At 37.7% G+C, this 12,767-nt stretch overlaps 1 protein-coding gene across 1 annotated transcript in view; it reads right to left on the bottom strand.

Annotated features, from left to right (window-relative positions):
• LOC141395312 (pancreatic lipase-related protein 2) overlaps positions 1–12,767 on the bottom strand; it is a 55,886-nt gene that overhangs the window by 19,752 nt on the left and 23,367 nt on the right. The gene's annotated exons all lie outside the window — the stretch shown is intronic.

Raw genomic sequence — 12,767 nt, 5'->3', positions numbered from 1 at the left:
TAAATATTTGTTTATAACTTCTGTTCGGATTGACCGATCATTACCAAAATTGGACAGAGTTTAAGTTAAGGGACGTTCGACACCTCAAAATGATAGTTTGCTAATTCTGAAAAGCGAGTATTGCAGGACAAGCTCTAAAAATTTGGAAATTTCTTTGACCTTCAGTACTATGCTAAGCAAATATTTGTTAATAACTTCTGTTGGGTTTGTCCGATCATTACCAAAATTTGACAGAATTTAAGATAAAGGACGTTAAATATAAAAACGTAAAGAACTTGAAAACATGCTAAGTCGACTTAGCATACTATTGTTTGGAGGCGTCGATATAATCCACAAAGTTTTGCTTCTTTGTTTCCTCTCAATAACCTACCGCACTGCCTTTGCATGTTCCTCTTGACCAACATGCAACATATTTGCCATGATTTAAACTCAATTTTTTTTCAGTTTGCCTTTTAAACTTGTTAATTTGGGACTTTCTGGAAAGAAATTTTGCTGGCTTCTTTTATTTAGGTATGCAGGCGTTTTTTGTTTGTTTTCTTTTTGGGGTCTTATACGTCACAAACTGGTTTTAGATTGTTTATGTTATTATTTTGGTATCAATGTTGCCTCTTGTTCGCGTCTTGTTTAATATTTTTGAATGCAGGCGACTGTCGTCTCTTGGTAAGAGGAAAGGCTTAACAAAAGTAAAAGTACCGGAAGTTTTTCTTAGCATAATTTTATTTGTTGTTTTGCCTTCGAATTAGCCATGCAACTTCCATACACTACATTTATTGGTGGTTGCCACAATTTGTTGTTGAGATACACAAGAAGTTGTGCCACTTTGTTCGATATTTTGTTGTGAAGGTATTTCTTTCATAAATATTTACTATTTTGATGGAAGCAACGTCATAAATAAACAATTCATGTGGCGCCAAATAATAACACACATATTATGGTTTATTTAATGTGTTTTATATCCTCTGTGTGATGGATTCATTATACATCATTGGACATAAATGGTCGGTTTTATACACCCGGTATGTTGTATATTTCACATGAATTATGCCATGGCATTTATTTTGCAGATAAATGGGTTATGTGAACAATAGACCGCACATGCATTGAATAAAAGTTTAACGTTTCACATTTTATGATCTCAGATAATGTGAACCCGCTGTTTTCAAGAAAAGCCAAGACCTTTGTTCAGCCCTTCTTTCACTTCCGCGTTGTTGGCTTCAAGCGATTCCTTCGATTCAAGCTTCATGCCATGGTCTGTTCTCGTTCCAGGCGGAGTTAACCAAAGGGCCTAAAACGAGTAACAAGAACCCGACATCGAGATGACATGGTCAAGCAACACAGTCGCACACCATCTTAGTTGACTATCACAGAACACTTTTCCTATAAGCCGAACTAATAAAAGATTTCCATTCCTCTCTGTTTATTGAGTTCACCATCGTTCATTCTTATAACATGACCTAGCCAACACAACCGTTGTATCTCGATAGGTTTATCTATACTGATGTCATTGTATAGCCGCCTTATCTGCTTGCGCAAGTACCCAAGCTTCGGAATCATACATTTGCACGGGTAGTATCAGTGTTTTGTAAAGCGTTGTTTTTGTTTGACGAGGATTTGGCTTTATTCTTCAACTGCTTACTTAGCCCAAAATAGCATATGTTGGCCAATACATTTACACTGCGCGACACGAAAAAAAATGAAACATATTTTGACATCGCAGCGTGATAGAAGACGAAAAATAAGAACACACGTGTCCCGACTTTTTTCCCTGTTACTTCGACTTTGGCGATTATGGCCCTCTTTTTTTTCTGCTCCATAGAAACTTAACCATTCAAAATTCAAGAAAACAATCAACCACAATAATGTAGCAAAGATTCCAGTAAACAACTTTCTGGAACATCCAAACTCTTCCAGACCTGAGCAGGAGGAAACGTTAACCATAATATAATTGTTTTGAGCTTGAAGTCCAGTTCCTAGAATATTCATATGTTCTAGAAAGTTGTTTACTGATATCTTAGGTAAATTTTGTGGAGTTTTTTGTATTCTTGAAGGTTGAACGGTTCGGCATCTATGGACCAGAATCGGAGAAAAAAGTGTAAAAACGGAATATTTTCTAAAGTTTTTTTGCTATTTTGACCTTTAGAAACCATTCATAGAGAGTTCGGATGTTCCAGAAAGTTGTTTACTGAAATCTTTGCAAAATTATTGTGGTTGATTGTTTTCTTGAATTTTGAGTGGTTTAGTTTCTATGGAGTAGAAAAAGAAAAAAGGGATAAAAATCGCATTTGTTTTGCTATTTTGACCTTAAAGGACCATTTCTACAGAGTTCGTATATTCCAAAAAGTTTTTTATTGACATCTTAGGTACATTTTTGTAGTCGTTCTTTGATTAAATTTTGATCGGTTTGATATCTGTAGACCAAAATCCAAGTAAAAATTATAACGGAAATTTTACCTTAACAATATTGACCTTGAAGATGAGATTGAATGGATTTTATGTCTTCACAATTATTATTCTTTAAGACGAGTGCTACAACTTTGCTTTCACGAGTAAACCAAAATTCTTAGCGGTTTAGAAGATATGAACCTCACAAAATGATCCCTTTTGACATCAAGGCCTCAAGTCTTTTGGGGCCAATAACCGCAAAAGTCGAAGTAACAGGGAAAAACGCCAGGACACGTGTCTTCTTATTTGTTTGTCTTTTTTCACGCTGCGGTGTAAGAATATGGTTAATTTTCCATGAATCAAAAAATTACACACAATGTTATTCTTCTTATTCCACAACTGATGTTGTTTGTTGTGTTTATGGCGGTGCCGAGGTAGATAAAGTCTTTTACTACCTCAAAATTATAGGAACCAACTTCCACTGTTGGTCCGAACTCTATGGACGAATTGCGCGCCGACCACCATCAACTTGATCTTCTCGCTGTTTACCGCCAGACCCACTTTAGCAGATTCTCCTTCGACATTTTTAAAGGTACCAGTTACGTCTTTTACTGATCGTCCCATGTTGTACATATCGGCAGCATAAGCAAGTAGCATGTGGCTAGTGGTGAACATTGTGTCATTTCTTTTAACATCTGCATCTTGTTTAACCATTTCCAGCAGAATGTTGAACAAGTCACACGAAAGGTTGTATCCTTGTCTGAAACCTCTTTTGGTACTGAACTCTTCGGGGAGATTCTTTCCTATTTTAACTGAGGACGGAGTATGAGATAATGTCATTCTACAAAGTCGAATGAGCTTTGCCCGGATTACCAAATACAGACATGGTTTGGAAAACCTTTGGACGTAGGGGGCTGTGGAAGGCTGCTTTATAATCGACAAAAAGCGGTAGGTGTCGGTCTGCATCTCTTCGGGTTTCTCCAGGATTTGCCGCAGGGTAAATATCTGGTCAATGGTGGATTTGCCAGTTCTAAAGGCGCATTGGCATGGCCCAATTATTTCATTGGCCATAGGCTTTAGTCGTTCTCACAATATCCCTGACACTATCTTATAAGCAATAATTAGCCGACTTATGCCCCTGTAGTTGGAGCACATAGTCTTATCTCCATTCTTGTGCACGAGACACAGAATGCACAGGTTCCAATCATTAGGTGCGTATTCTTCCTGCCAGATGGTGCTAACTAGCTGATGCATACCCCTAATCAACGTGTCAGCTCCAGATTTGAAAAGATCGGCTGGTAGGCCATCGGCTCATTAGCTGGTTTATTGCTGTCCTTACCTCATCTCGGCCGGAAGGTATACATTCGATACCATCTTTTAGGATTGGATCTGTAGTATCTTTGTCATCTTGGCTAATATTGGATACCAACAGTTTGGAAAAAAATCTTTCCACATCCTGAGCACTCCATATGTATCAGTTAAAAGCCATCAGATTGAAGTTTCACTCTTTGGTAGAACTTTCGGACTTCATTGTGGCTCCTGTACGTCTTGATTTTTCTCACTCCCGTTTTCCCATTTCTATAATTTTCCTGCGGAAAATGAGTTTCTCCTCTCTCCTATTCTCCCGTACACTACCCGTTGCTGCTGATTTTAGTGTAGCCCTATATACAGCATTTTTCCCTTCGGTAGCAGCACGACACTCATGGTCATACCACGGTTTCCTTGTTGTAGGTCTCTGATTTCCAAGTATGGATTTTAAGGCTGTTTGCATGGAGTAGTTTGAGTATGTTATCGGGACGAGAAGTGATTTGATTAAGCAATGGGGGCAATTGAGTGGAATGTGCTGTGGCTATAGCCACATAGCCCATATATATATGGGGTGTATATCAAGGTGTGGAATTATGATGATAATTTTTGGTGGAAAAGTTCTGTGACCATTGGGAACATCAAATGCCAAATTACAGATAGTTCGGTCAACAAATGTGGCAAAAATCGTCAAAACCAAAAATCGGAATTTACCGTTATATGTTGGCTATACCAAACAAGTAAGAACGCCTTCAAGTTCGGCCGGGCCGAACTTTTTATGCCCTCCACCAGAAGTGGTATTAAAGTAAAATGGAACAATTAGTTAAATTCGTTTATGAAAAAGACTTAATACCAAATTTCAGCAATTTCGGTAAAACAGTATCGCTAACCTTCAAAATACGGAAAGTCGGGAGGTACCGTTCTACGGGGGCTATATCAAAACGTCGAACTATACCGACAAATTTCTGGCGCAGAGTTTTAGACTCAAAGAAGACTAAATACCAAATTTACGATATTTCAGTAGGATAATGTGGTTAAAACCTAAAAATACCGTAAATCACGAGGTACGCTTCTATGAGGGATATCGGATGACGTGGACCTATACTGATAATTCTTTTCTGGAACATTTTATAACCCCATGAAAGACTAAAAAACAAATTTCAGTCATTTCGGTGGGATATTAACGTCGCATCATTCACAATTATGAAAATCGGGAGATAACGTTCTATGGGGGCTATATCGAAACGTGGACCTATACCGACGAAATTCAGTCGGAAAGGGTTTTACTTCCAACGTAGAGTAAATACCAAATCTCAGCCAATTCTGTTTGTTGTTGTGGCCACAAACCTCAAAAAAAGGAAATCGGGAGGTACCGTTCTATGGGGGCTATATGAAGGCGTGGACCTATACCGACAAATTTCATATAAGTTTAATAACTCAAATGAGGACTAAATACCAAATTTCAGCAATATCGGAGAAATATTGAGGCCACAACCTTCAAAATACGGGAAATCGGGAGGTACCGTTATTTGGGGCTATATGCAGGCGTGGGCCCATACCAACAAAATTCTGGGGGGAAATTTTATATTCCCAACGAAGACTAAGTAGCTAAAACCTTGGGCCTGTACTAAAAAATGTCTGTGGGAAAGTTTTATTACCCGAACGAAGACTAAATACCAAATTTCAGCCACTTTGGATGAATATTGAGGTCACAACCTTCAAAATACCAAAAATCAGGAGGAACCGTTCTAAGGGTGCTATATGAAGGCGTGGACCTGTACCGACAAATTTTGACTGGAAAGTTGAATACCACTAACGAAGACTAAATACCAAATTTCAGCCATTTCAATGGATTATTGTGGCCATAACCTTCAAAATACAAAAATCGGGAGGTACCGTTCTATGTGGGCTATATGAAGGCGTGGACCTGTACCGACAAATTACTGGGGGAAAGTTTTATACCACCAACGAACACTTAATACCAAATTTCAGCCATTTCGGTGTGTGTGTGATTCGGTCAGAAAATGTAGCTTAAAACCTCACAATACCGAAAATCTGGAGGTACCACTATATGGCCCAAAACGTGGGCCAATATAACCCTATTTTCTTCTTATATATAATAGACAATGTGTGTATGTTAGTATGTTTGTATGTGTTTATGTTCCGTATAGACTCAAAAACGGCTGAACCGATTTTCTTGAAAATTTCAGAGAATGTACAAGGAACAGCGGTAGTGAAAATAGGCTATATATTTTTTGCATTTCGGTGGGGGCGGGGTACTCCCCTATGTCCTATTTTTTAAAAACGCTATTTTAGCAAAACTGACGAACGTATCGGAGAGAAAATTAATTTGCGAGACAATGGCTGTTGTGTCTACGATCCTAGGTACTAATTTGGGGCCTAAAGATCAGACCACGCCCACTTTTTTAAATAGCTTATATATCAAAAACGGCTTAACCGATTTTCTTGAAAATTTCAGAGAATCTACTGAGAGGAACCTTGGTGAAAATAGGGTATATATTTTGTTGAATTTCGCAGGGGGCGGGAACCTCCCCCATGCCCTATATTTTAAAAGCGCTATTTTAACAAAATTGATGAACGTATCGAAAAGAAAATTAATTTGCGAGACAATGGTTGTTGTTTCTCCGATCCTAGGTACTGATGTGGGGCCTAAAGTCCCGACCACGCCCACTTTTTAAATAGCTTATATATCAAAAACTGCTTAACTGCTTTTCTTGAAAATGTCAGAGAATCTACTGGGAAGACAAGTGGTAAAAAAATAGTATATATTTTGTTGAATTACGGTGGGGCGGGGAACCTCTCCCATGCCCTATTTCTTTGAAAACGATAATTTAACAAAACTAAAGAACGTATGGGAGAGAAAAATAATTTGGGGACAATGGTGGTTGTGTCTCCGACCCTATGTACTCATTTGGGACCAGACTACGCCCACTTTTTAAATATCTTATATATCCAAAACTACTAAACCGATTTTCTTGACAATTTCAGGGAATGGATAGGGATGACCCCTGTTGAATTTCTGAGGGGGCGGGGTACCTCCTCTTTGCACTATTTTATTAAAACTCTGTCTTTGCTTTACTGAGCCGACTTTCTTTAAAATTTCAAAGAATGTACAGCGATGGCCCACCATGAACTCCCGTTGGGAAAATAGGCTATATATTTTTTTGAATTTCGGAGGGGACGGGGTACCTCCCTCATGCCCTCTTTATTTTAAAACCCTTTTAGCACACCCATTTTTTAAATACGTTACATCTCCAAAACTTCTGAACCGATTTCCATGTCATTTTCAGATGTTGTTCGTTTCCCCAACCCTGGGTACATATTTTAGCCGTAAGACCCGACCACTCCCAATTTCTGAAATATGTTACAAATCAATGGAAATACCAGATGTTATGCATAACGAAGCTTTGGTCTTATTAGAAAGCAAGTCTTTAGATTAGAAGGCAACATATCGATAGCTATAGCTTCATCAGGTATACATTTTAAGAAGGTGCAAGGACGACACAGTCGACCCTTAAGTTGCCACTGGACATTATTTTGATTAAATTGCACACATGCAATATTAAATAGAAGTTATCATCTGAAACGCATGTACGATGGCACATAAAAATCCCCAAGAATCTTTAGAACGATTCTTAAAGGATTTAAGAGTAATTCATGTTTAGATTTCAGACAAACACTGCCAGTTATACTATTCCAGCAGATGAAAAAAATGCATGCCTCACGGCATCAGTTAACATACCGCCAAAATTTCATATAGGCACCAACATTTCTGAAGATGTGTTATTTATAGTCACTTGCAGTACCCGACTATTTTGCGACGCAAGAAAATTATAATTTACTTAAGAAAAGGTAACATAAAACTGTTTCAAGGGCCAGCAACGTGGACCGGGTCGGCTAGTTCCAATATATTATGAAGTTTGCATCTTAAGTCTTTTGTTCAATATTTTCTAATTAAATACGAATTATACGTTCATTGGAAGATTTGCGAGTCACAATAACAAAGCATATCAATCCGATCAATTTATAATTAAAATACACAAAATAAACAACAACAATAAACATTTAAAAGCATCAACATGTGTTAAACTATATTTATTAGCAAATAATGCTCAAGCATGTTTTGCGGTGTATAGGCATGAGACCATGATTATCAACCATCATCAACACCGACACTCTTAACATATTGACACTAAAAACGATTTTGTTTTTCCTTTAATGTTTAGCGACTATAAATGGACTTCTATGGAGAAGTCCACGACGCTGTGCATAGAAAACAAATAAACGAAAATCCCAAAAAAAAAACATTTATTGTTGCAAAGCCACACAGTCAGAGACAGACTTGAACTTCCACGATTATCTAATCACGGGATTGCCGCCGTTAAGCGAATAAATGCTTTAATAAATGTAACTTCCTATTTCTTGGCCAGACAGACACATGCACAACACAACAACATTCAACGAAAGATACGAACAAAACAAAACAGCTAAAATGCTGTAATACCAACAGCAGCAGCAGCCACAGCTAGACGTACATACCACAAATGCAGTGAGAGAAGCAGAGAATGAGCAATGAAACCCAATCGGCTGGTAGGTTTCTTTCTTTTAGCAAAGCGTATTCGCTCATACTCAAACTGCCGTAAATGTTGCACAAATGAACGTGAGATGCATCATTATGGGGTTTTTAATTTTCACATTGTTGTTGCTGGTGTTGTTGTATACATTGATGTTGGAGCGTGCAAAGTACTGCCATTATAATTGAATATAACATTTAACTGATTATAATTCTCAGATAATAATTCTCAGATAATAGTTATAATTCTCAGAGTCCGGGGTAGAATTTATTATCGTTTGAAGAAGCCTAGGATGCCACCACCCTCATTTGTTATTCAAACGGGAAGCCTGTTTTAAAGGTCACAAAATGGGTTAACCCGAATTTAATGACATGTCTGTCATCAAACCTACAATAAAACACTGCTAACAAGCCACTACTGACTTAATTTGAATATTAAAACACCCTTAAAAATAAACTCGTTTTCAAAACACTGTGCCTTCGTTTTGCGAATAAAAAATTAGCAGAAATTTTTAAATGGAATGTTAAGGCCTTATTTCACCGACATCGCTGTTAGTAACAATTTCTAGATGTTTCATTGCAGTAACAGCCAAGCAAACACCCTACTCTATCCCCCCACCCTGCCATAGTTCCATAGTTTACCGCCTTAGTTAACCAATTTGGCGTTGGTGTGGTTTGTTACACTTTTTCTCCATTTGGTTGCAAATATTTTTGTTGTTTTGTTTTTTTTTTCGAATTCGTATTCATTTACGGTGGCACTGATTCCACTTTTCTCATTATGGGCAACATTGATGATGAGTAGTTGGTAGGAATGTGGACGTCGTATAACACAATTGTCCTAATTTGTTAATAAAAAATGTAAGTTATTGATTTGTTGTTATTATTGTTACTTCTTGGTTAAGTGCATATTTCTTCACTTGTCGTAATCTTCTTTCACATACATAATTATTTCGGTTTGCTTTTGCAAAAGTGGTAATGTAATATAAGTCAAGCATAAAAAAGTAAACAAATCATAAAAAATACTACAAGCGTGTTTTTGGCCAACAACCACATATTACTGGATTGGTAATTTACGGAAATTTGTATTTACTTTCAAAAATTCTTAAGCCAAGGCTGTAAAGTTGATATTGGAGGCACGCAACAACCCACAGCACATGTATATTCTAAGAAGTTGACTTTACTAAGAATTAATTTTGTGGAACATAATATGAACCAAATTATTGTCAATTTTGCCTCAACCAGTTTTTTTCGGTAAAATAAAAGCTTGGTTCAACTCCAAAAGCGTGCGTAACTTTTAGTAACAAATCTGCTGCCTAAACGGAATATTCCAATATATCATATTTGGGAAAAGTAGATACCGATATACACCTTTTTCAGATGTAATTCGAATCATTTTAGTTGTAATTCGAGAATTCCATTTGTAATTCGTAACATTTTATTTGTAATTCGAGAATTCCGTTTGTAATTCGAAACATTCCATTTGTAATACGAAATATTCTATTTGTAATTCGAATTATTCCATTTGTAATTCGAATTATTCCATTTGAAATTCGAATTATTCCATATGTAATTCGAATTATTCGATTTGAAATTTGAATTATTCCATTTGTAATTGGAATTATTCCATTTGAAATTCGAATTATACTAGTTGTAATTCGAATTATTCTCTTCGTAATTTCAATTGAAATATTTCGAATTACAAATGGAATAATTCGAATTACAAATAGAATAATTTGAATTTCAAATGGAATAATTCGAATTACAAATAGAATAATTTGAATTTCAAATGGAATAATTCGAATTACAAATGGAATAATTCGAATTACAAATAGAATAATTCGAATTACAAACGGAATAATTCGAATTACAAATGGAATAATTCGAATTACAAACAAAATATTACGAATTACAAATGAAATGTTACGAATTACAACTGGAATGTTTCGAAGTACATGTGAAAAAGCTGTATTCAATAATTGATTAGGTATACCTACGGTGACCAACTGTACTCTATTATAGTGTACAGCACTCTACTTTAGGCGTCCGTACTGTATTTATTTAACGTATCCTATTGATCCTCTATTTTCAGTGGACGTACTTTAAGTCCTCTACTTTTGAATTGTTTTAAGAATACATGCGAATACGAAGGTTGCACGATAAATGCCCAAGGATGCCTCTATCTCACGGTGTATAATATGCCGTTTTTGGACGATTCTTACGAGCTTCATTTATTAGCGAGTGTCGGCCACGATAGGATAGTGCTTCATCGCCATACAAAGATTTGACTTCATCTCTACACTCTTGTTATAATAATCCACGTTGAAAGTTGGGAAAAATTATCGGACGAAAATGTTCACAACTAAATTCCATTGTCCATGGTCGTAGGTTTATGCTAAAAATATCAAACTTTCCTATGGAAATGCCAAATGGCGCCTGGCAACACGCAGTAATGAAAATGTTCATACACTTTTTTTATCATACTTCCTTAAAAATGTAATACTTTTTCTAGTGGGCTTTTTTGCAAGTTTTTAAAGTCACAATAAGCAGTTATATAGCTGAAAGTAAGGTTTGGAGCCACAAAAAATTAACAAAATGGAATAACATTTTGCTTCTCACTAAATTTATCATCATATATCATTACATATTTATTATTTTATTTAACATGGCAAAGCCCAGCATTTATCTTGGTCCCTCTTTCATCTCATCTGACCTCCCCGTAGTGTCACCTGGGGAGCTGTCTTTAACACTCGTTAAAGGTAGTGAGCTAACATGTGCCACACGTTCCCCCATAAGAACGTTAACAACTTGGGTTTGGGCGTCGGGTTAGTAACACTCCTCTAGAAAAAGCAGCTTACCACGAAAAAACGAAAGAAAAGAAAAAAAAAACCCTCTAAAGTTGACGAAACCCGCAAACGTTTTAAGGACCATGATCTGCGAATCTGCACCTGGAATGTTAGCACACGTTATGGAGAAGGTGCCGTTTACGGATTGGCAGATGTACTTGAAAAGTACAAGGCCGACATTACTGCCATACAGGAAATACGATGGATTGGGAAAGTTGTCACAACAACACCTAAAGGTGAGGCACTCTATTATAGCTGCCATGACACAAAGCATAAGTTTGATTGCGGCTTTGTAGTTGGTCAGAACATCTGGCCTCCAGCTTCACCCCAGTGAATGAAAGACTCGTAACAATTCAATTAAAAGCAAAATTCTTCAACATCAGTTTTATTTGCGTTCATGCTCCCACTGAAGACAATGAATGACGCACAGACCAAAAATATATTTTACGATCGCATTATGACCGTTGCCCTGTAGGCGATTTTAATGCCAAAGTTTTAATTGGAAATATCTTTGGCCCAGCAATCGGGAAATTCAGTCTCCACAGTGAAACATCTGACAATGGTATGAGGCTGACAGAATTTTGCAGCTACAAGGAACATGATAGTTAGCATTACCAGATTTAGTTAGCAGTCTCCAGATCAAAGAACAAGTAATCAAACTGATCATGTTGTGATAGATGGAAGACATTCAGCGAGCGTTTTACATGTAAGATGGTTCCTAGGAGCAAACAAAGATTCGGACCACTACCTTGTTGCAGCAAAGGTACGTACCCGTCTAAATTTTGAAAATAAAGCACGAACAGATACAACGCGGAAGTTGGACATCGGTAGGCTACAAACACAACAGATAGCCACAGCATATTCCACTCAACTAGCCCAATGGCTTAATGAAAGCACTCCTCTTCTTGTCGAGGATGAACCACCACAGTGTACAATGGATGATGTTGCGAATGCCATCAGAAACGCTAAATCATCCAAAGCATTGGACCCTGACGGAATTTCCATGGTAATGTTGAAACAGCTGGATGAGCCGGGAGTGGAGTATCTCACTAAAGTTCTAAACCTGTCGCTAGCCACCCTCATTGTTTCCGAAGTCTGGAAAATGGACAGGGTGGTCCCGCTACTGAAGCCAGGCAAGGATGCCAGCAAAGGTGAATCGTACAGGCCAATTTCGCTTTTGTCACCTGTAGCGAAGACCCTTGAGGCGTTAGTCCTCCCCAGCATTAGAAATAGCTATCAAGTTGCCGATCATCAGCATGGATTCCGTAAGCAGCACAGCACGACAACAGCGCTTCACGCCATCTCCACATATATTTGTTGAGGACTCAACCAGGAGCGGCCGTGTGATAGAACAGTGATGGTGGCGCTTGACTTATCAAAAGCCTTTGATACTGTCAAGCACTCCACCCTGTTCGAGGACATCGAGAAGACAACCCTCCGGCCAAGTCTGAAACTTTGAATAATCAACTATATCTGTGGTCACCAGTCGTATGTGGAATTCAGGAACAAGAAATCAAAGCCCCGTAGAGTGAAACAGGGAGTTCCCCAAGGAGGGGTGATATCTCCGGAACACTTTAACCTCTACCTTTTCTGTATTCCGCCCCCTCCAGATGGCATTGAGATCGTAACTTATGCGAATGATT

Source organism: Musca autumnalis, unplaced genomic scaffold, assembly GCF_047663935.1.
Source record: "Musca autumnalis isolate F117 unplaced genomic scaffold, ASM4766393v1 scaffold_2, whole genome shotgun sequence".
Classification (NCBI taxonomy): Eukaryota; Metazoa; Arthropoda; class Insecta; order Diptera; family Muscidae; genus Musca; species Musca autumnalis.
The sequence above is the reverse complement of the archived record's forward strand: the minus strand, read 5'-3'. Positions and strand labels throughout refer to the sequence as shown.